The 20,673-nt window shown below is 39.7% G+C and overlaps 1 protein-coding gene and 1 pseudogene across 5 annotated transcripts in view; both read right to left on the bottom strand.

The window, feature by feature from the left end:
* Positions 1-20,673, bottom strand: part of ELOVL7 (ELOVL fatty acid elongase 7) — a 92,336-nt gene that overhangs the window by 52,339 nt on the left and 19,324 nt on the right. For 2 of the 5 annotated variants that reach the window (XM_038010412.2, XM_073014744.1), the window contains exon 2: positions 6,817-6,975. The exons of 2 other annotated variants lie outside the window; for them this stretch is intronic. The gene's annotated coding sequence lies outside the window, so the exon portion shown is untranslated. Of the gene's footprint in view, positions 1-6,816; positions 6,976-9,280; positions 9,353-20,673 lie in introns of all 5 variants that reach the window. One more of the 5 variants, XM_038010411.2, reaches the window with a different exon arrangement.
* On the bottom strand, positions 4,912-6,674 carry LOC103222041 (dihydrolipoyllysine-residue acetyltransferase component of pyruvate dehydrogenase complex, mitochondrial pseudogene; annotated as a pseudogene).

The raw sequence follows: 20,673 nt of genomic DNA, 5'->3' as shown, positions 1-20,673 counted from the left end.
AATAAAATGGAATGGGAGACTGTAGAACCAATGAAACAAATTGAGGACCGAAGCATCATTAGCACACTAAAAAATAAATCAGAAACAGCCAGAAACAGAGTATTCAGAGCCAAGCAGTGATTTCTAGGTATAGGAGAAAAACTGAAGCGTTCAAATGAAAATGATAAAGGTTAAAGCAATATATATGTAAAAAAAAAAGGGGGGTGGGGAAAGATGATCCTAAACAAGGGTAATTGGTCTTTCTAAAGTACAGGATTCAACAAAAGAAAAAGTAACATATTCAAATACATAACAAAAAATAATTTCCTACTGACTTTATAGACAGACTGAGAAAACAAAATTGTAAGAAAATCCGATGCATAACAATCAATAGCAAGACAAATCCTGATTAAATTGATGAACTCAAAGAATACGAAAAAAATTCTTATGCATCTATGCAGAAAAATCAAATTAAAGAAATCAAAGAAAACCTAAATAAATGGTAAGTGATACCATGTTCATGGTTTGGAAAACTTAATATTGTTATCAATTCTCCTAAATTGATCAACACAATTCTTATTAAAATCCCATATGCTTAGCACATGACCCAGCAATTTTACCCTTAATATTAACCCAAGAGAAAGACTTATATTCATTCCAAAACTTGTATATAAATGTTTACAGTGACTTTATTCATAGTCACCCAAAATAATAAACAACTGAAATTTTCTTTGACTAATAAATGGATAAACAGTGGTATATCCATTCAATGAATTACTATGCAGCAATAAAAAGAAAAAGGCTACTGATACAACATGGATGAATCTGAACTGTATTTCTGTTAAGTGAAATAAGCCAGACTCCAAAGAATACATACTATAAAATTCATTTATGAAATTCTGGAGAAAGCGAAACTATAAAGATAGAGAATGTGTCAGAGGTTGCCTGGGGTTGGAGGATGGAGGGGGGTTCACTACAAAGCACAGCACAAGAGAATTCTGGAGGGTGATGGAAATGTTATGAGAACAGAATGATTTTTTTCTTTAAAGAATAGTATTAAGAGACTGGTGAAATGTTGACAATTTTTGAGAATGATTGATGATAGTACATGGGTGTTAATCTCTACTTCTGTGTATGTCTGACAACTCTATTTTAAAATGTTTAAAAATTGAAAAAAGAAAATGTTAAGGATGACAACTGGTATTGGTAGTGTCAAAGAATCTAAAGAAGAACACTAGTTCTTCAGTGTTGAGTGAATATGAAGAAAAAACCTACTGAATTATGAAACTAGCTAATAATTTATAAACTTCTACAGTATAATACACAGTTGGGTGGCAGAAATCAAACCTAGGCTCCAAGGAGTGAGGAGGCATTGAAAGTAGCTTGTCTTGATAAATATAAACTCATCCCAGAGGAAGGTTTGAACTGGAGGGACTTCTAGAGTTTGTCTAGCTGTGATGACTGAAGTTCTGAAGGATTTTTCAAGAAAGAGTTGGATCCAACACTCAGCTCAACCGACTTCCGGGATCACTCCCTTTCTATGATCCAGTTACTCAAGATACTTATTTACAGGAGGAAGAAAGAAGGTAGTAGAGAGGAGGACAGACTTATTTCAAGGACGAAAACATCTTGAATACGTTTGTAAGGCCAAGAAAAGTTGGTGGAAGAGGAGAAGCTGAAATTGCACGAGTGTTTATGGATATGCCTAAGGCGAAAGCTTTGATTTCACAGGAAACCAGAAAAAAGTAGGAAAATAGAGAAACCATAGCCTCAAGTGAAGTTCCACTGGCCACAAATGCAAAGCAGGCACGCAAGATAAAGTCCTTATTTTAGCACCTGCACTCAACCTAAACCAGCTAGGGTTCTAAAGCATATTTGCATTTCAGTCAGCTGGAAATTCACAGTAAGTATTTCACTGAAACAAAAGCATAATAGGTAGTTTTCTAGATAAGCCACAGACACTGACTTAGCCCACCGTCTGAGTACGTTTTAGCTGGCGTTCTAGTTTTGAGAAATGGAGAGATGATCGGCGCAACAGAAGGAAGGAACAGAAGGGTGTAAGATCCCTTACACCCAGGGATCTCATTCTGTCCTAAATCCATCAAGGCCTTAAATCCACCAAAAATGTCCCAAGTACACAACTGCCTAACTCTCCTCAAACAAACAAACAAAAAGTCAGTTTATTAAACTGCAACACATGTTGGCTACATAATGGAAAGAAAGTAATTTCATCATTAATTCTGAAGCTTGAATGTACATTAGGCTTTCCTGAGGTACTTGGTGAAAGATATTTCCAGGGCCTCCCCCACAGGCAATCTCATTTAGGTGGTCCTTCAACCACACTTAGGGAAACACAGCACTATGATTTTCTGGTTTTGTTTTTTAAGACAATGCTTGTTAACACAAATGAATCTTTGAATGTTTTAGGTACTTAAGAAAATGGAGCATTTCTTATAGTATGAAGGAAAACATTTGTGGGCAGAAGAACAAAAGAAGCAGTTTGGCCCAGTTTAAGGCAGTACCCCTAGGATCCTCCTCCTGTTATATTTTAATACTTAACACATACCTTCATTTCCCATTCATGGGTGAGGACCTGGACACTGGAATCACATACTGAAGGGAAAGGGAGATGGTGAATTCATTCATTTATTAAAGGCTTTTCATGTGGATTTTTCTAAGCCCACTGCTTATCTAAACTTCTGTTTAAAAAGCTTCCACAAAGGCCGGGCGCGGTGGCTCAGCCAGTAATCCCAGCACTTTGAGAAGCCGAGGCGGGCGGATCACGAGGTCAGGAGATTGAGACCATCCTGGCTAACACGGTGAAACCCCGCCTCTACTAAAAAATACAAGAAAAATTAGCCGGGCGTGATGGCAGATGCCTGTAGTCCCAGCTACTCGGGAGGCTGAGGTAGGAGAATGGCTTGAACCTGGGAGGCAGAGCTTGCAGTGAGCCGAGATCGCGCCACTGCACTCCAGCCTGGATGACAGAGAGAGACTTCATCTCAAAAGAAAAAAAAAAAAAGCTTCTACAGAGAATTCATGTTAGAAACATTATTTTATTCAAAACTGAAGATAGATTAGCCCATTACCTATACATGATTATTCAGTGGAATCAATAATTACTAAAATATACAAATATGCAATCCTACAGCACATTATATGTAACCAGTACTGATATTCCACTCTTGTGCTTTAGGACAGGCAGGACAGTTTTTCAGGGCTGGCATCTGATCTGATTCATTGGACATCCATACCACACTAGTTTATTAATATTTTGGTTCTAACTCCTGCACATACCTCTATATTTGGGAGTCATTATACTGCATTTCATTTGCAGATATATTTCACCTCACCTAGAATTTTGTAAGTTCTTGTATAGTAGGGTGGAAGGGTTTCTTAAGCAAATTTGTATTGTGTACAGTACTGACTCAGGGGAGGTGAGTCAAGGACTAAATATCCATGGTATTCATCAATCAGTAAAGAAATTCTCATAGCTCTACTGGGCAGTAAGAAGGCCCAATTTTGTCAGTTTCAATTTTAACTTAGAAGAATAAGTAAATAAGGTATATTTATCTGTAAATAACTCACATGACAAGGTCAACCTCTCAGCTGTTATCTAACTGTATTCTATTTGTGCTTCTGCCCTTTACTGAGAGGCTGTATTTGATATTCTCAAAAGATTTTCTTCACTGAGATTGGTTTTCAAAAACTTGAGGAATGCGTTTTCATTAAGGTCAGTTGTACTTTTTTATTAAAAAAAACTTTGTGAATTAGCTGCATTTTATTCATTTGAACTATGATCATTCATACCTAGAAGGAAAAAATAGTATATCGTATGTGTGTGTATATGCACATACTATATATATATATATAGTACTATATATAGTGTAGAAGACAGTATAGTCATTAGCATACTGGGCATTCTAAGTGTTTCTCTTTATTGGCTTCAGTGTCTTTCTCAAGTAGTCTATCTGACTTATTTTCTGATAAGTAGCAGGCACCTTCCTCTTTCCCACTACATTTTGTTAGACTAATAAATAATGACATATTCCTGAAAGGGGAAATGGAAAAGGTAAAAATAAAAATAAATAAATAATGACATACCAAGAATAAAAGATTAGAAACTGAAAAACTGGGGCCCATATAACTCACACAAAGGCCATCAACCTTTGTCTTCACGGATGTATATATATATTTTTTTCATTTATATCAAGTGGCTGGTTTATATTTAGATTATCTCAAGAGGAAGGGAAACAACCGTGTATAGGGATTCACAGAAAAATAAACAATCAGCTGAAAAGGTCTAACAAAATGTTGACTTTGAAAATTTCACTTATTTTCCTTGAAGTTTTCTACCCTTCCCATCGATGATAAACCAAGATCATATAATGGAAAATTTCAAACCAGGGTTAAATTCTAAAGTAAAGCTTCAGTTCAAGCCCTTCTCCTACGAGAATTAATTTTCCTGATTTCTCCTTCTCTCACATCTAAGGAGAACAGTTTAGGAGATTAAATTTCAGAACTTCAAGGTTCCATCCGGGTTACCTTTATGTCCTTTTCTTTAGGGAACCACAATTCTACCTATTCTACATTTCCTAGTGGAAGTACTTATCACCAGAGGGCTAGGCAAGGCCACATGTCCCTTAATTAGGAGTACAGAGCTAAAAATCTGGTGTCTGATTATTAAATGTGCACAATATTTGGGTGTAATTGGCATTTAAAAAATTCAGTAATGTCCATTATAAATAACTTATCTGGACAGACACAATAATAAAAATAACTGGTTAAAATAAAACGAACCACCTGTTTAATACATAAATATCTTGATAAGAATGAATCATTGTGACCTGGGAGAGTATTTTCTTCATACCCCTGCACTTCATACCCCTGCACTGGAAGATTTCTCCCCTCAATCTTTGGTGCTCTCTTTTCTTTCTATTGAGTTAGTTACAACAACATGGTGATAGGTTTTTCAAGGTACTTTCTAAACTCAGCAAGCCACTGGTCTCTAACTGCTCCATCCACCACCTGGTGATCACAACTGAGTGTAACAGACATCATGCTAGCCACATCAAACCCTTTTTCATTATCTGTGGGAACCAGTTTATCCTCTGAAGCACTAATTGCCAAAATACATGCTTGAGGTAGGTTAATAATAGCAGAGAAATTCTTAATTCCAAACATTCCTAAATTGGAGATTGTAAAAGTGCCACCCTGGAATTCGTGTGGCTGTAGTTTACCCTCTCTTGCTTTGGTTGCTAAAGAAACAACATCATTAGTAATGGTTTCCAGCCCTTTTATATGTGCATTAAACACAATAGGTGTGATGAGTCCTATAGGAGTACTGACTGCAACGCTGATATCAACAATGTGATTTTGTCTCATAACTGTGTCCATCCAAGAGGAATTTGCTTCGGGAACTTTTAGACATGCCAAAGCTGAAGCTTTTATGATGAAGTCATTGACAGAAATTTTGCTTCTCCCTTCTCCCTTAATAACTCTAAAATCTTATTAAATTCTTTCTGTACCAACAAAACTTCTCCCATATTTACATCTATAGAAAGGTAATAATGAGGTATGGTTTGCTTTGATTGCATTAATCGTTGTGCAATAACCTGATGAATGTTGCTAATTGGGATATCTGTGAAGACATCTGTAGGAACTGGTGCCATTCCAGGACCTGTGGGAGGCACAACAGCTGCTGGAGCAGGAGCAGCTTTACTAGGCACAAAAGAGTCAATATCCTTCTTGGTGATTCTACCATCTGGTCCTGTACCTTTTACTTGTGTAAGATCAATCCCTTTCTCTACTGCCAACTTCTTTGCAAGAGGACTAACAAACACCCTTCCCTTTGGTCCAGCAGGAGTAGCTGGGCAGGGTGCTGAAGGTGTAGGAGCTAAAGGCTGGGGAGTTGGAGGAACAGTGGCCACCGGGGGTGGGGTAGGTGGTGGTGCTTGTGGTTTTAAATCTGTTACTTCAGTTGGCCTATAGTCAGCAAATGCTGATATATCTGCCTCTTTTTCTACAATGATACAGAGTGGGGTTCCTAGAGGGACATCTCTTGTGCCTTCAGGGACCAGGATTTTTGCCAGATAACCTTCTTCCTGTACTTCAAAACCTATAATGGCTTTGTCAGTCTCTATCTCTGCCAGTAATTCTCCTTCACTTAGCTTCTCACCCACTTTTTTTTCCCATCTCTGAACTGTGCCCATGGTCATGGTGGGAGAGAGGGCAGGAAGTAATACCTGCATGTGAGGGGGATATGAGCTACCAGGAGCCTGAGCAGAAGGTGTAGGTGGTGAAGCAGTGGCAACAGGGGTTGGTGCTGCCGAGGAATCCAATGTATAATTTTTAAAAGCCTCAATATCCTCAGGCTTGCCAACTGTGATACAGATGATCGCTCCAATGGGAACATCCCTGGTACCTTCAGCAACAAGTATCTTTGCCATATAACACTCCTCCAGGCTCTCAAATCCAACAGTGGCTTTATCAGTTTCAACTTCTGCAATTAGGTCACCTTCGTTGATTTTGCCCCCCTCTTTTTTTTCCCAATAGGCTATGGTGCCTGACTGCATTGTGGGGGAAAGAGAAGGCAATGGAACCTTCTGATGTGGGGGAAGACTGTAACAGAGGCGGCCGGGTGACCCCAAAAGCTGCAGCAGTAAGCGGTTCTGTGGCATGGCCCCAGAGCTGGGGGCCCAGCCGCACAGTGCCTGGACCCCGCCATATCCTGTAGTCGGAGATATGATTTTTAAGACATCCATGTTGTATCAATAGCCTTTTTCTTTTTATTGTTGAGTAGTAATTAATGGGTTATGGAGGGAGTGAATTACTTACCAGGAGAGTGAGTCTGTTATAAAAGCCAGTCTAGCCAACTTTCATGAGCCCCCTCACCATGTGATGCCTTGTACCATCTGAGGACTTTGTAGAGAGTCCCACCAGCAAGAAGGCCCTCACCAGATGTGGCCCCTTGGCCTTGGACTTCAGCCTCCAGAACTGTAAGAAATAAATTTTTTCTTATAAATGACCCATTCTTTAGTATTCTCTTATAGCAACATAAAGGGTAAGACACCTAATCTCAATCTTAATCTAAATTTTAGAAAAATAACATAAAAGAGAAATATAATTCCAGGTACGAATTTTGGCGGCTGAGGCAGGAGGATTGCTTGAGACCAGGAGTTTGAAACCAGCCTGGACAGCACAGAGAGACCTCATCTCTACAAAATTGTTTTTAAAAAATTAACTGGGCATGATGGCACACACCTGTTGTCCCAGTTACTCAGGAGACCAAGGCAAGAGGATCACTGAAGCCCAGTAGTTTGAGGTTACAATAAGCAATGACTGTGCCACTGCACTGCAGCCTAAGCAACATAACAAGATCCTATCTCTCAAAATAAATAAATAAATAAATAAAAGAAAAGGAAATATAAAGAATAAAATGCTATCTTGAGAGGAAATGAAACAGTTCAATGTTTAACAAAGAGTTTCTTGCTGTTAAGTTTGACAATAGAGAACTAAATTTATTGCTTGGTATATATTTAATTTTCATCAGAAAATGTGTTAGAATAGAAAAAAGTTTTACTGGTTGTGACCTATGTTGTTAAATAACAATAGTGACAAGCCCTCTCTAGGCTGGAGAGGACAAGCTGCAAAATTTAATTGGAAAAAAAAAAGAATAGGCATATAATAATGAAATAAAGGAAAGGGATTGTTCTTCAGTAGATCTGACAGACTGTGATTCAGCATGGCAGGGATTCTGGATCACAGCATCCAGAAAAGGGATGCCTGATGGAACGTGTGACTCTTCTCAGGTAACCATCTTGCTTGGTTAAAGGTTTCCTCTCTCACTGGAATTATAAACAAAGGTTAGGAACCTCCCTCTTGCTAAACCCGAAGGCTTCTCCTAAGTTTTTGTCTACTCTGATCTGCCTGCAGTCCCTCATTGTTGACCTCTCCTTCCTTCTCACAGCCCTGACCTTGGCTTCCACAGTATAGCATTCATCGCACTGGCTTCAAGCCTTTCCATCATTTAGCTCTTGCTTCTTTTGTTTCATTGGTTCTTTTCTTCATACCCCTGCACTGGAGGATTTCTCCCCTCAATCCTTGGTGCTCTCTTTTCTTTCTATGTACTTGCTCCTAAAAAAATGGCAATCACTCCTAAGTCTACACTCTGAACCCCAACCTTTCATCCATGCCAGAGTCCATTTTTTCCAACTGCTGATAAACATTATAATTTGGATATTCCACCATCACAGGAAGCCTAACTAATCCCAGAAGGAACTCATCTTGCCCAGCTTCTGTCTTCAACCAACAGGTTTCTTTATCCATCGCCTTCACAGGTGTTAATGGCTTGACTTTTCTTTTACTCCAAACCATCGGAATCATCTTTGACTGTGTTCTTTCACCTCCAACCTGTGAGTTGTTACAACTTGACTTTTCTCAAGTGAAAATGTTCCCCACAATTCTTACTGCTAACAACCAGAACTTCAGTTGACACGTGTATTACTATAACTGGGCCTGGATAACTCTTGCCTCTACTCGTATATCTCTTAAATCTATGCTTAGGGTTAATCTTGTTAAGAGAAAAAAATAGTCCTAAAATACCACTTTCATCACCTTTTCCCCTTTCCCTATTTTAAATTACATCAAGTCCCAAGTTCTCAGCTCCACTATCTGACTCCACTCTTCTCATTCAACACTCCCTACTGCCCTCCGATACAAAAATCTCTATTTCCCTTCAGTAAGTTATTTCTCACCTGCTCCTATTCCTCCCTCCCAATCTCAGGAGTCATCAACTCTTTGTCTTTGTTTCTATCATATTTTTTTTCTGTCAACAGAAACAGGGATTGTTACTTCAGAGAACACTTTTTAAAAGACCACTAGCCTGGTTGTAGTACAAAACAGATTTGCCAAGAGGAGAAGCGGGAGCTAAAACTGGACAGGTAGATTGGGGCTGACTAAGAAGGTCCCTAAGGGCAAGTGCATCACAGTCTTTTCTCTTAGACAGTTAGTTCTCAGGCAAAAACACTGAAACAATCATCAAATTATGGTAAAGCCCAGACAAGCAAAACAAAATACGAAGGTCTCCCTTGTGACCACCACGTATGAGATTTATAAGAACAAACATTTCCTGCCATGGGAACTTTGCCACTGTCTGCCTCAGATGAAAGCAGTTCCTCTGCTTTCATACATTAACCAAGAGGCTCAAAAGCAAGGTGGCAACAAGAACGAACTCAGCTAAGTTACTTCTCTGACAAAGGTCGGAAAGACTTCTCAGTTGCCCAGATCAGCCTGTACCAACCTGGAATCCTCATTATCGAAATCTTTTGCAATAAGAAAGCTGTCTTGATTGAAGTTTTAAAAATTGGTGGTTCTGAAAAGAATAAAATTTTCATAATGAGTTATTATGAAATCTGTGAAATGGGTCAAAAATGCATAAGGAAGAAGCAGAACCACAGGTGACAATCAGCCTTCTCATCCAGCCTCAGTAGTCATCCTGGAGTATTGCTCAAAAGTCAAAGAGGTGTTAACAGATTCTGTGAGAAGATTGCAGAGTTTTCTTGAAACAAAGGGAGCTGACCCAGCATACCACACACAGCCTCTACTTCTTGAGGCAAAGGAGTACAGTGAGTTGCTACCCAAGTTATCCAAGAGAATAACAACAACGCCCACTAACTGAAGGCTCTGGGTCATGTACTGTGCTAGGTATTCCACTGACATTATCACATTCAATCTTCCTAGCAGCTCTATCAGAGAAATAAGGAAACTGAAGCTCGGAGAAGTTAAGGAACTTGCTCCAGATCACATAGTTATTAAGCTGTAGAGGAAGTGTTCAAAGTTCAGGGTTCCAGTCTATGCTCGTCATGATAGCACACAGCTTCCCAGTGTGAAGGGCAGTAAGAACAAGATGGTGAAATGAATTTTGTCAATCAACCAACATTTATTAACAGCACACTAAGCACTATGCTGGGCTTAATTGTGAATGGTAGGCAGAAAATACAGGGCTGGAGACTCACCTCCACCCCATCCCCATTTACTGCTCCTAAAATCCCTATCCCATGAAAAACATCACATGAACTACATTGCAACTAATTGCCAGGAAACTATAAGAGGACCTAACAAAGCATATGAGCTGATAGTCTTAAATTCTAAGTATATACAGAATTTTAAGTGGTAGCCTTTAAACATATGCTACTAAGCTGATATATAATGAACTGAAATCAAAACTACTATTATACAATAATCAGCCCACATGACTTTTCATAACAAGCGTGATTTTAATTGGATTAAGGAATTTGTAGCATGTTTTCCCTCTAAATAACCCACATGAAAATACTTATCATTCTTTAAATGTTTTTGTTCATTTCCTCCTATATGGGAACATAAAACTATGGAAAATACTAGCAAGAATCATACAGCTGGGAAAGAATTTTAGAATTACCTAAATCTAAATAACCTAAATATACACTAAATCTACTACTTACATTCAGGTAATGAAATAAGCAGATGAGTATTTCATTTTCCTTTAGCATCACTCAGAGTGAAATCACAAAAACCTTGCAGAAGTTATCTACCTTTGCTTAACCCTTTCATTAAAAAGGAGGAACTAAAAATGAACATCACATTGTAATGTGATGTTCACATTACATTACGCAAATATACACAATAAAATTTATTTATTTTTTTCAAGACAGAGTCTCGTTCTGTTATCCAGGCTGGAATGCAATGGCACTATCTCAGCTCACTGCAACCTCTGCCTCCCGGGCTCAAGCGATTCTCCTGCCTCAGCTTCCCAAATAGCTGGGATTACAGGTGTGCACCACCATGCCTGGCTAATTTTTGTATTTCTTTTTAGTAGAGATGGGGTTTCACCATGTTGTTTAACATTTATTTTAAAAATAAAATAAAAATGGTGAAAGTCTTTAGGTTTGCTAAAGCAAAGATGGAATAGTAGAGTTATGTGTAGCTCACAAGTTATGGTAGTTTTTATCTGAGGTCAATGGAGTGAAAAGACATCTTGGGCAGATCTGAGGCATGTCCTGGAATGGTATGGAATAACACTAGTAATCAAAAGACCAGAACCTGGGTTTGAGCTCTGCCAACTTGCTCTGTGACTGGATATCAGAGCGACTTTAATCTTTGAGTCTCTATTATCTACAAAATGGAGATAATATATGTCATTTAAAAGAGTTTTGGGAAGGGCCGGGCGCGGTGGCTCACCCCTGTAATCCCAGCACTTTGGGAGGCCAAGGCAGGTGGATCACTTGAGGTCAAGAGTTCGAGACCAACCTGGTCAACATGATGAATCCCCGTCTCTACTAAAAATACAAAAATTAGCCAGGCATGGTGGAGGGCCCCTGTAGTCCCGGCTACTCAGGAGGTTGAGGTAGGAGAATTGCTACCAGGATTCGGAGGAGATGGCGGTTGCAGTGAGCCAAGATCACGTCACTGCACTCCAGCCTGAGCAACAGAGCAAGACTCCATCTCAAAAAAAAAAAAAAAAAAAAAGAGTATAGGGAGGATTAATTGGTTAACTTTAAGCACTACATAGTCTAAAGACTTCACCTGAATAGATTGGGATCAATAAGACAAGGTGAACTTCTGGAGGGCAAAGAATAAATGTTATTTACCTATACCCCACCACAACCCACAAGACCACACAGTTCTAGCCAAATAGGCCAAATTACACTATAAACGGATTTTTGAAACAAAGTCAGCACTGGTTATTTCAACATGTGGACCTTGAAAAAATGTACAATGATAATGCCATGGCAACTTCTCTTCCAGTTGATACTTTAAATATTTAAGAAATTAACCAGTAGATGCAGGAATTAGTTGATGATAGATACACATGCATTTTAAATTATTGGGGAAAATACAGATTATTCAACAAATTATGTGAGGATCAATGGATAGCCAATTGGAAAAGAATAAATTGAAATCCATATCTCATATTAAAACAAATTTCAGATAAATAAAACATTCAAATGTAAAAATGAAATTATAAAAATACCTGGTGTTTGGGGGAAACTGAATGAAAAGTACACAGATCCCTCTGTAGTAATGTTGCAACTTTTTGTGAATCTATAATTATTTCAAAATTAAAAATTAAATAATTGGTAAACCTGAGATAATTATTTTATAATACTGGAATGAGGCAGGCTTTTCCAACAATGACACAAAACATAGAAGTCACAGATGTAAAGATTAAATATGACCACTTTAAATATTTATACAGTGAAAAGCTTAAGCACACAAAATCAAAAGAGAAATCAAACTGAAAGAAAAATGTAAGTATCTCATATTCCAAAACATTACTTTCTCTGATATATAAAGGCTTTCAACAAATTAAAAAAAAAAAAAAAACTCAACATGTCTCAGGAGAGAAATGAAAAAAAAGACACAAAAAACAGAGGGCTCACAGAAAAGGAAATACAAATAGCTCTAAAATGTATTCAAAAAGATGCCCAATGTTACTCAACAATGTGACAAGTGCAAATTTAAATTAGAGTGAAATATCATTTTTACTTATCAGACTGGCTAAGACCATAAAGTCTGATAACACACTTTGTTAGTCAAGGTGTGGAGAAACAGGCACTCTCATACATTGCTGATGGGAATGTGAACTGGTACAACCTCTATGGGAGTGATTTGGCAATATCAACTATAAAACAAATGGTGTGTGTGTGTGTATATGTATATGTGTATATATGGTGTGTGTATATGTATGGTGTGTGTATAAATATGGTGTGTGTATATATACATATACATACCATATATGCACACCATATGTATATACCATATATACACACACCATATATATACCATATATACACACCATATATATACACACATATATATACTTATACTTGCATGAAAGATAAACACGGGAGATTTTTTATTGTAGCAATCTTTTAATAGCAAAAGAAGTGGAAACAATCCAAATGTCCACCAATATGAGACTTGTTTAAAAAAACTGGTATATTTGAACAATGGAATACTATGCCATAAAAAAGGAATAAAGTTATAAAAAGGGCCAGGTGTGATGGCTCACATCTGGAATCCCAGCACTTTGGGAGGCTGAGGCAGGTGGATCACTTGAGGTCAGGAGTTCGAGAACAGCCTGGCCAACATGATGAAACACCGTCTGTACTAAAAATACAAAAATTAGCTAGGCGTGGTGGTGGGTACCTGTAATCCCAGCTACTCTGGAGGCTGAGGCAGTAGAATTGCTTGAACCCAGGAGGCAGAGGTTGCAGTGAGCCGAGATTGCACTACTGCGCTCCAGACTGGGCAATAGAGTGAGGCTCCATCTCAAAAAAAAAAAAAAAAAAAAAAAAAAAAAAGGTTATTAAAAGAATAAAGGAATGAAATAGCTTTACCTATGCTGCTATGGAATAATCACTAAAATATATAATTAATGCCAGACACAAGACAAATGCTTCCTTGTATATGCACAGATCTCTGGAAAGAGTAATAAGCAACTGTAACACTGGTTACTTGAATAAAGTTAAAAATGAAAGCAACGATAAGATATGTGTAGTAATGGTTCCTAAATTTTATGGCCATACATAGAAGGAAGTAAACTAAACAGTAATTATAATAATTACTCACATTTACTGAGAACTTGGTACAGGGCTTGAAGCTATAGCATACTAAAAACAGATAATTCACTACACAGAGAAGAAAACATCAACATAAGACAAACTTATCAGTAGACAGCATAGACTTAAGAAAATTTGAGGCTGGGCATGGTGGCTCATGCCTGTAAACCCAGCACTTCGGGAGGCTGAGGTGGGTGTATCACGAGGTCAGGAGTTCGAGACCAGCCTAGTCAACATGGTGAAACCCTGTCTCTACTAAAAATCCAAAAAAATTAGCTGGGCATGGTGGTGGGCACATGTAATCCCAGCTACTAGGGAGGCTGAGACAGGAGAATTGTTTGAACCTGGGAGGCGGAGGTTACAGTGGGCTGAGATATTGCGCCACCGCACTTCGGCCTGGGCAACAGGGTAAGACTCCATCTCAAAATTTAAAAAATAAAGAAAGGTGGGGGGAGGGGGGGGGGAGAGAGAGAGAAAGAGAGAGAAAGAAAGAAAGAGAAAGAAAGAAACAGAAAAGAAAAGAAAACTTGATATAGACCTCAATATACTAAAAACGAACTGACAGAAATCAGGTATTATCTTTGTATCTCACTTTCTTCCTCATTTCTCAACCTAGCATAGACTCTTTTAAAAAAGCAGCTACTCAAATGTTTATGAATTAATGAATGAATGACTACTAGTTGAATAGATGGGATAGATGGATAGACAGATGGATGAGATGGACAATGTACTCATAGAAGAAAGAGTGGAAGCTGAAGGGTCATGATCTATCTCTGTTCCCATTCCCTTCTGACACTGAGCAAATTCAGTCTCCTTTTGCTTCCCTGTACAAATGAGAGGTCCTACAATGCATACGTGTTTAAGAACCACGATCACAGGCTGGGAACGGTGGCTCATGCCTGTAATCCCAGCACTTTGGGAGGCCGAGGAGGGTGGATCACCTGAGGTCAGGAGTTTGAGACCAGCCTGACCAATATGGTGAAACTCCGTCTCTACTAAAAATACAAAAATTAGCTGGGTGTAGTGGCTGGCGGGCGCCTATAATCCCGGCTACTCAGAAGGCTGAAGCACAAGAATCACTTGAACCTAGGAGGTGGAGGTTGCAGTGAGCCGAGATTGAGCCACTGCACTCCAGCTAGGGTGACAGAGTGAGACTCTGTCTCGAAAACAAACAAACAAAAAGAAAAAACCACAATCATAATGCCTACATGACTTGGTGGATAACTACCATTGTAGTAGACAAAATGATGCTCACCCCTCCCCACCAATATGTTCAAAAGGGTTTCTACAGATGTAATTAAATTTATAGACCTTAAAATAGAGAGTTACCCTGGATTATCACAATGGGCCCGATGTAATCAAATGCATCCTTTAAAGTAGAGAACTGTCTCTGGCTGGAAGAAGGATTTGAAGCATGAATATTCAATGCAACTTTGCTGACTCTGGGATGGACTGGCTCACATTCAAAGACTGGGGAGAGGTTCCTAGGAGATAAGGGTGGCCTCTGACAGACAGCCTGGAAACAGGAACCTCTGTCCTACAGCCACAAAAAAAGTAAATCCTGCCAACAACCTGAATGAGCTTAGAAATGGATTCCAAGCTCCCACTGGAGCTCCAAAAGGAGCCTCCTAATAAGAGCCCAATTGACCAACACCTTAATTGGGCCTGTGAAACACAGAGCAGAAAAACCAGCTGTGCCAACCTGGAATTCTGACCTACAGAACTGTGAGATAATACATTCGTGTTATTTCAATGAACTTAAAAAGTTTGTGGTGATTTGTTACAGCAGCAATAGAAAACTAATACACTATCTTTCAGTTTAGTTTAAGAACCATTTGTTAAGCCTGTTTCACATGTCAGGCCCTGTGCCCCATGTCTGGGATAGAAAAACGGGTACACATTCTCAAGGAGCTCACAAGTACTTCAGCCCAATGGACAATTCTATGCAAGAAGTTAGCACAAAGCATTACAGGAGCACAGAGAGGCACCTAACTGGTATGACATCTTTAGATTCATGACTTCTCACTCCTCCAATACCCTCCCCTTCTATTATGCATTCTCTCAATGAGTTGGACCATGAACCTTATCACAAATCAGAAACTGTGAGCCATCCTTAAACTTCACTGATCCCTTAAGACCTGTGGTGTATACCACCTTTATGATATTTCTCCTAAAAGTCCCTTTTCCTTTCCTTCAACCCCACTTCCTCCCCTCAACTTCCTGAGGGGTACTTCCTGACTTCCTGACTGCTACTTCCTGAGCTTTATCATCTCTTGGCCACACACAGAAGGAAGTGAACTAATAAGTTTGTCTACTGATAAGTCTGTCTTGTGCTGATGTTTTCTTCTCTGCTTAGTGAATTATCTGTTTTTAGTATGCTGTAGCTTTAAGCCCTATACCAAGTTCTTAGTAAATTTGAGTAATAATTATAATTACTGCCTAGTTCACTTCATTCTTTGTGTGGCCAAGATTACTGAAATCACCTTTCAACTAACTTTCCTAAATGAACAGCCATCCATTGTACACAAGGCCACCAGAGTCATCTTCCCAAGGATTAAAGCAATCACACCATGCTCTACTTCAAAATCCTTCAAAGACTGCCTAAAGTTACTAAAAAGTCTAACTCTTTGGTGATGCTTAGCACCCTTCTAATCTCTAGTAGAGAAAAACTGTCCCTGCTGGACTTCTAACCCCAGTGCCTAGGCAGAGTCTGGCACATGGTTGATTCCCAAAAAGTATTCGCTGAATGAATGATCTCAACCCCACGTGACTCTCTAGCCTCATCTCTTGCCTTACAGCAACCTTTTCTACCATGTCCCCTCTATCCTCCAACTCAGCAGGCCTAAGTGCTCCTCCTTCCCCCTCTATCTATGCTCCAGTTTCTGTTCATGACTAAAAATCCTTGTTCGGCTGGCTGGGAAGCCTAGTTCACTTTTTACAATTCTGCCTTCCTCTAACATGCTTTCTGTTCTCCTTACAGCTAAACCACCCAGGCAAACTGTCCAGTCTCTTCTGAGCCCCTGACATAAGCTGTCCCCTCTCCTACCATGGCACCTATAGCAAACACTCTAGGGCAGTGGCCTGTGACCAGTACTGATGTACAAATTGTTTGTTACTAGATTGGTACCAGCTAAGTCCAGAAATCAAGTGTAAGCATTTAGAAATGTTTATAGCAATTTGACATTGCTGTGACATCCAAGGATGTGACGCCTGTTGAACAAGACATAGACCAGTTCAAGTGCTGCTGAATTTGTGAGGTGAGTCACAGGTGGTGCAACCTGCATATTCATTATGTGCAATAGGACCATTGACTGATCCACGATAGGGAAAAAAAGAAAAAAAACAAATTGAAAACCCAGTTGGTCTATCACCACAGATAGTTTGAGAAGCACTTCTCTAATGCCTTCAGGCATGTTCTTACCTTCCTCCTTTGGGGAATGTTGTTTGCTGCCTGGGACAATGCAAGTGTCTAATAAATATCAGTGAATAAACAAATGAAGATGTGAATGATAAGAAGGATTTGTGAAAGATGTGAGACTGAGCTGTTTCTGGGTGAAGAGTAGGAATTGGGTACTTTGGGGTGATAGGATGGCAAATGCACTGAGAAAGGAGTGCAAATGAGGAAGAGTGTGAAAGACATTGCATAGGCAATAGGAAGTGCTGAAAAGGTGAAATATTATTCAGAAGCTCAATATGTAAAAGAGCTCAACCACACAGGTCACCAGAGTGCTACCCACTGACAACCCCAAGCCTGTACCAGAAGAATCCCCTGAGTGCAAGCTTTAGCTATAGGCAAATCAGCTATGCAAAGGATGAATGTGAGGGGTGAGCCTAAGAGCAAGGAGACTGAGTGGGGTTTCATTCCAATCATCCCAGTGATAAATCCTTACAGGCCTGAACAAGGGCAGAGATAGTTTGGTGAAGTAAATCCCAATGTGACAAGCCCAGGGGACATTCAGGTGGAGATGTTTAGCAGACACTTGGGAGGAAGGTCAAGGCTAAGGATACAGCTTTTGGAACTTCACATCTAGATGGTGATTAAAACCACAGTAATAGATGCATGAGAACAATAGTGGTCTAAAGAAAAATGCCTGGAGAATACCATCATTTAAAGGGTGGGCCAGAAGATGGAATCTCACAAAGAAGACAAAAAAGAAAGAGTCAAAAAGACACGAGGAGAACTCAGTACATGCAGAATCACGAAAACAAAAGTGGGAAAAATTCTGAAGAGGGAGGCAGGGATGAACAGGGTCAAATGTACCAGAAAGGTTCAGTGCATAGAGTTGAATGGTCTTCAGCAAATTCACCAATATTCTAAATTTACTTGTTTATAGTCTGGCCCTCTCTGCCCCCAAGAATGCACTATAATATAAGCTACTTGGGGGCAGGGATCTTCTTTTGTTTTGTGCACTGCTGCCTCTCTGGCACCTGAAACAGTGCTTGACATGTAACAGACACCGAAATACTTGTTGAATGAATGAATGGATGAACCTTCTCATAAGCAGTGTATGGGCCTGAGGTTGAGGGAAAGAGCTGTGATTCAGTCATATATTCTGTGACTGGAAGGAAGGGGAAATTAAGCAATGATAAGGCTGAAGCCAAAATGCAAAGGCAGGTGATTAATAGAAGGCATTGAACAGGTCTTGTTCAAGAAGCCTGGCGGTGAAGGCCAGAAGAGAAGGAGAGGCAAAATCAAGTTTTATTGGTCTTAAGGTGATAACAGCTTGAGTATTTTTGTAGTGAGGGGATGAAAGAATACAGAGAAACAAGAAGGAACAACCAATGAAGGTCTAGAGGAGAAAATGAGAGGGGATGGACAGAAGCCCTACAAGGCAGCATTCTCCCTCTACTGAAGCAAGGGTGATACTCCTCCAAGAAGGAAAACAGGAAAGAAGGATGTGAAATAGATGAGTTACTAAAGGGGAGGAAGCCTTCTCCAGGGCCTAAGTCTGGATTAGGGCCCTTCCTACATGTGCCCGTAGCACTTACCATGTCCAGTAATTGCCTAATTAACCTGCCTGGATGCAGGGCTAGACCATAAGCACCAGGAAGGCATGGACTATACCTGTCCCATTTACCACTCTATGCCCAATACCTACCACAGTGCCTGGCTTATCTAGGCGCTAATTAAATGTATAGTTGACTAAATGGAGACTAAAAATTAAAGAGGATTCACCAATAGATGCTTCAATTTTTCTAGCAAGTAGGAGGCGGGATCAATTGCCAACGGTTTATAAAACGGAGTTAGGTAGAGGGTTTTTTAGAGATTAGTGAAAGAATAGAATAGCTTTTCAGGGAAATGGAAACTGAAAATCCTTCCAGAACAAGTTTAAAGTAGTGGTTCTCAATCTTAGTTGCACATTAGAATCACCTAAAGAACATGAAGAACTACTGATGAGGTTCTGCCTCCAAATTTCAGATTTAACTGGCCTCCGTAGCCTGGGCCCTAGGATTTTTTTAAGTTCCCAGTTGACTCTAGTATGCAGCCAAGATTGAGAGTCACTGAGTGAAATACTTAAGTAATGCTGGTCAGGATTGAGACAAGACTGGAAATCACAAACTGATCCATTTACCATTTTACCCAGTTTTCCACCATACTGTTCAGCTGCCTGGGTATCCATGCAGAGGATGACTGTAGGATTAATTTGGAATTAGATAAATATGGAGGTAGGATAAATAAAAAATTAAGAGACCAAGGGAAAATTATAGTCTCTGTAAGAGTGAAGAGAGGAAGGTATAAGAGAGTTGAGCAGCCAGAGACTGTGGCTTGAAAACGAGATAGTAGAGTTAATTATATCTTCTTGGCATATTTCTAGGTGATAAGGCTCAGAGATTGGTCATGAAGGCAGGTGGTTACAGTGCTGTAAAGGTTATCACAGTTGAGTCAGACAAGGAAAAAGGCCACTCACAAGTTGGCATCTGAAGGGACTTGGAAGTCTCCCAGAGCAACAGCAGGAGTGAGGATGGAGAAACGTCAAAGTCCCTAAGGCATGTGGGATTGAAGTGAAGAACAACAGACAAAGAGGACTAAGAAAGGCAAAGGCAACAAAGCCCAAGAGTGAGATGTTCAAAAAAGGAGAGTTTTGTTTCATTTTCCTATGGAAGTGAAAAATTAACAGATTCAAATGTGGCAATGGACAGATAAGGGAATCCTGGCCAGTCCACCCAGACCTTTAAATATGGAAGAAAGCCTCCATTTCTTTCTACATAAAATTCATGAACAAATCCTGACTACCCCATTTTCTAATCCAAATACTTTACTTTAACGGTGGCCCAAGCCACTGTTCTGTCTTATCTGGATTGCTGCAGTAGCCTCTTAGCTGGTCTCCCTGACTTCATCTTTGTCCATCTTTAACGTCTTCCTCACATTAAAAACAACAAAACAAAAACCCAAGTCATGTCCCTTCTCTGTTTAAAATGCACCAATATTTTCCCACCTCACTCTCAGTAAAAGTCAAAGTTCTTATAATGGGCTCTACGGCCTTACATGATCTGGGCCCTGACTACCTCTCTGATCTCTGACCTTTCCTTCTTCTCACTTCTTTTTTTTCTTTTTTCTTTTTTTTTTTTTTGAGACCGAGTCTCTCTCTGTTGCCCAGGCTGGAGTGCAGTGGTGCAATCTCGGCTCACTGCAACCTCTGCATCCTGGGTTCAAGTGATTCTCTTGACTCAGCTTCCCAAGTATCTGGGACTACAGGCACACACCCAGGCTGGGCTCAAACTCCTGACCTCAGGTGGATCCACCTGCCTCAGCTTCCCAAAGTGCTGGGATTACAGGCGTGCGCCACCATGCCCGGCCTCACTTCTCATACTTAGCTTCAGCCGCATTGATCCCCTTGTCCTTCCTTGAACACACCAAGAATGCCCTGCCTCAAGGTATTGGAAACCACTGTCCCCACAACCTGTAGTTCTTTTCCTCCAGATATCTGCCACGGCTCATTCCTTCACTTTCCTCAGATCCCTGCTAAAATGTCACCACCCCATGAACACGCACTTCCCTTACCTTGCTTCACTTTCCTCCATCGTACTTTTCAGTGTTATATATATTTATATGTATTTCACCAATATTCTAAATTAACTTGTTTACGGT

This window comes from Chlorocebus sabaeus, chromosome 4 (assembly GCF_047675955.1).
Source record: "Chlorocebus sabaeus isolate Y175 chromosome 4, mChlSab1.0.hap1, whole genome shotgun sequence".
In the NCBI taxonomy this organism is placed as follows: domain Eukaryota; kingdom Metazoa; phylum Chordata; class Mammalia; order Primates; family Cercopithecidae; genus Chlorocebus; species Chlorocebus sabaeus.
This window is presented reverse-complemented; position numbering and strand designations above follow the sequence as displayed.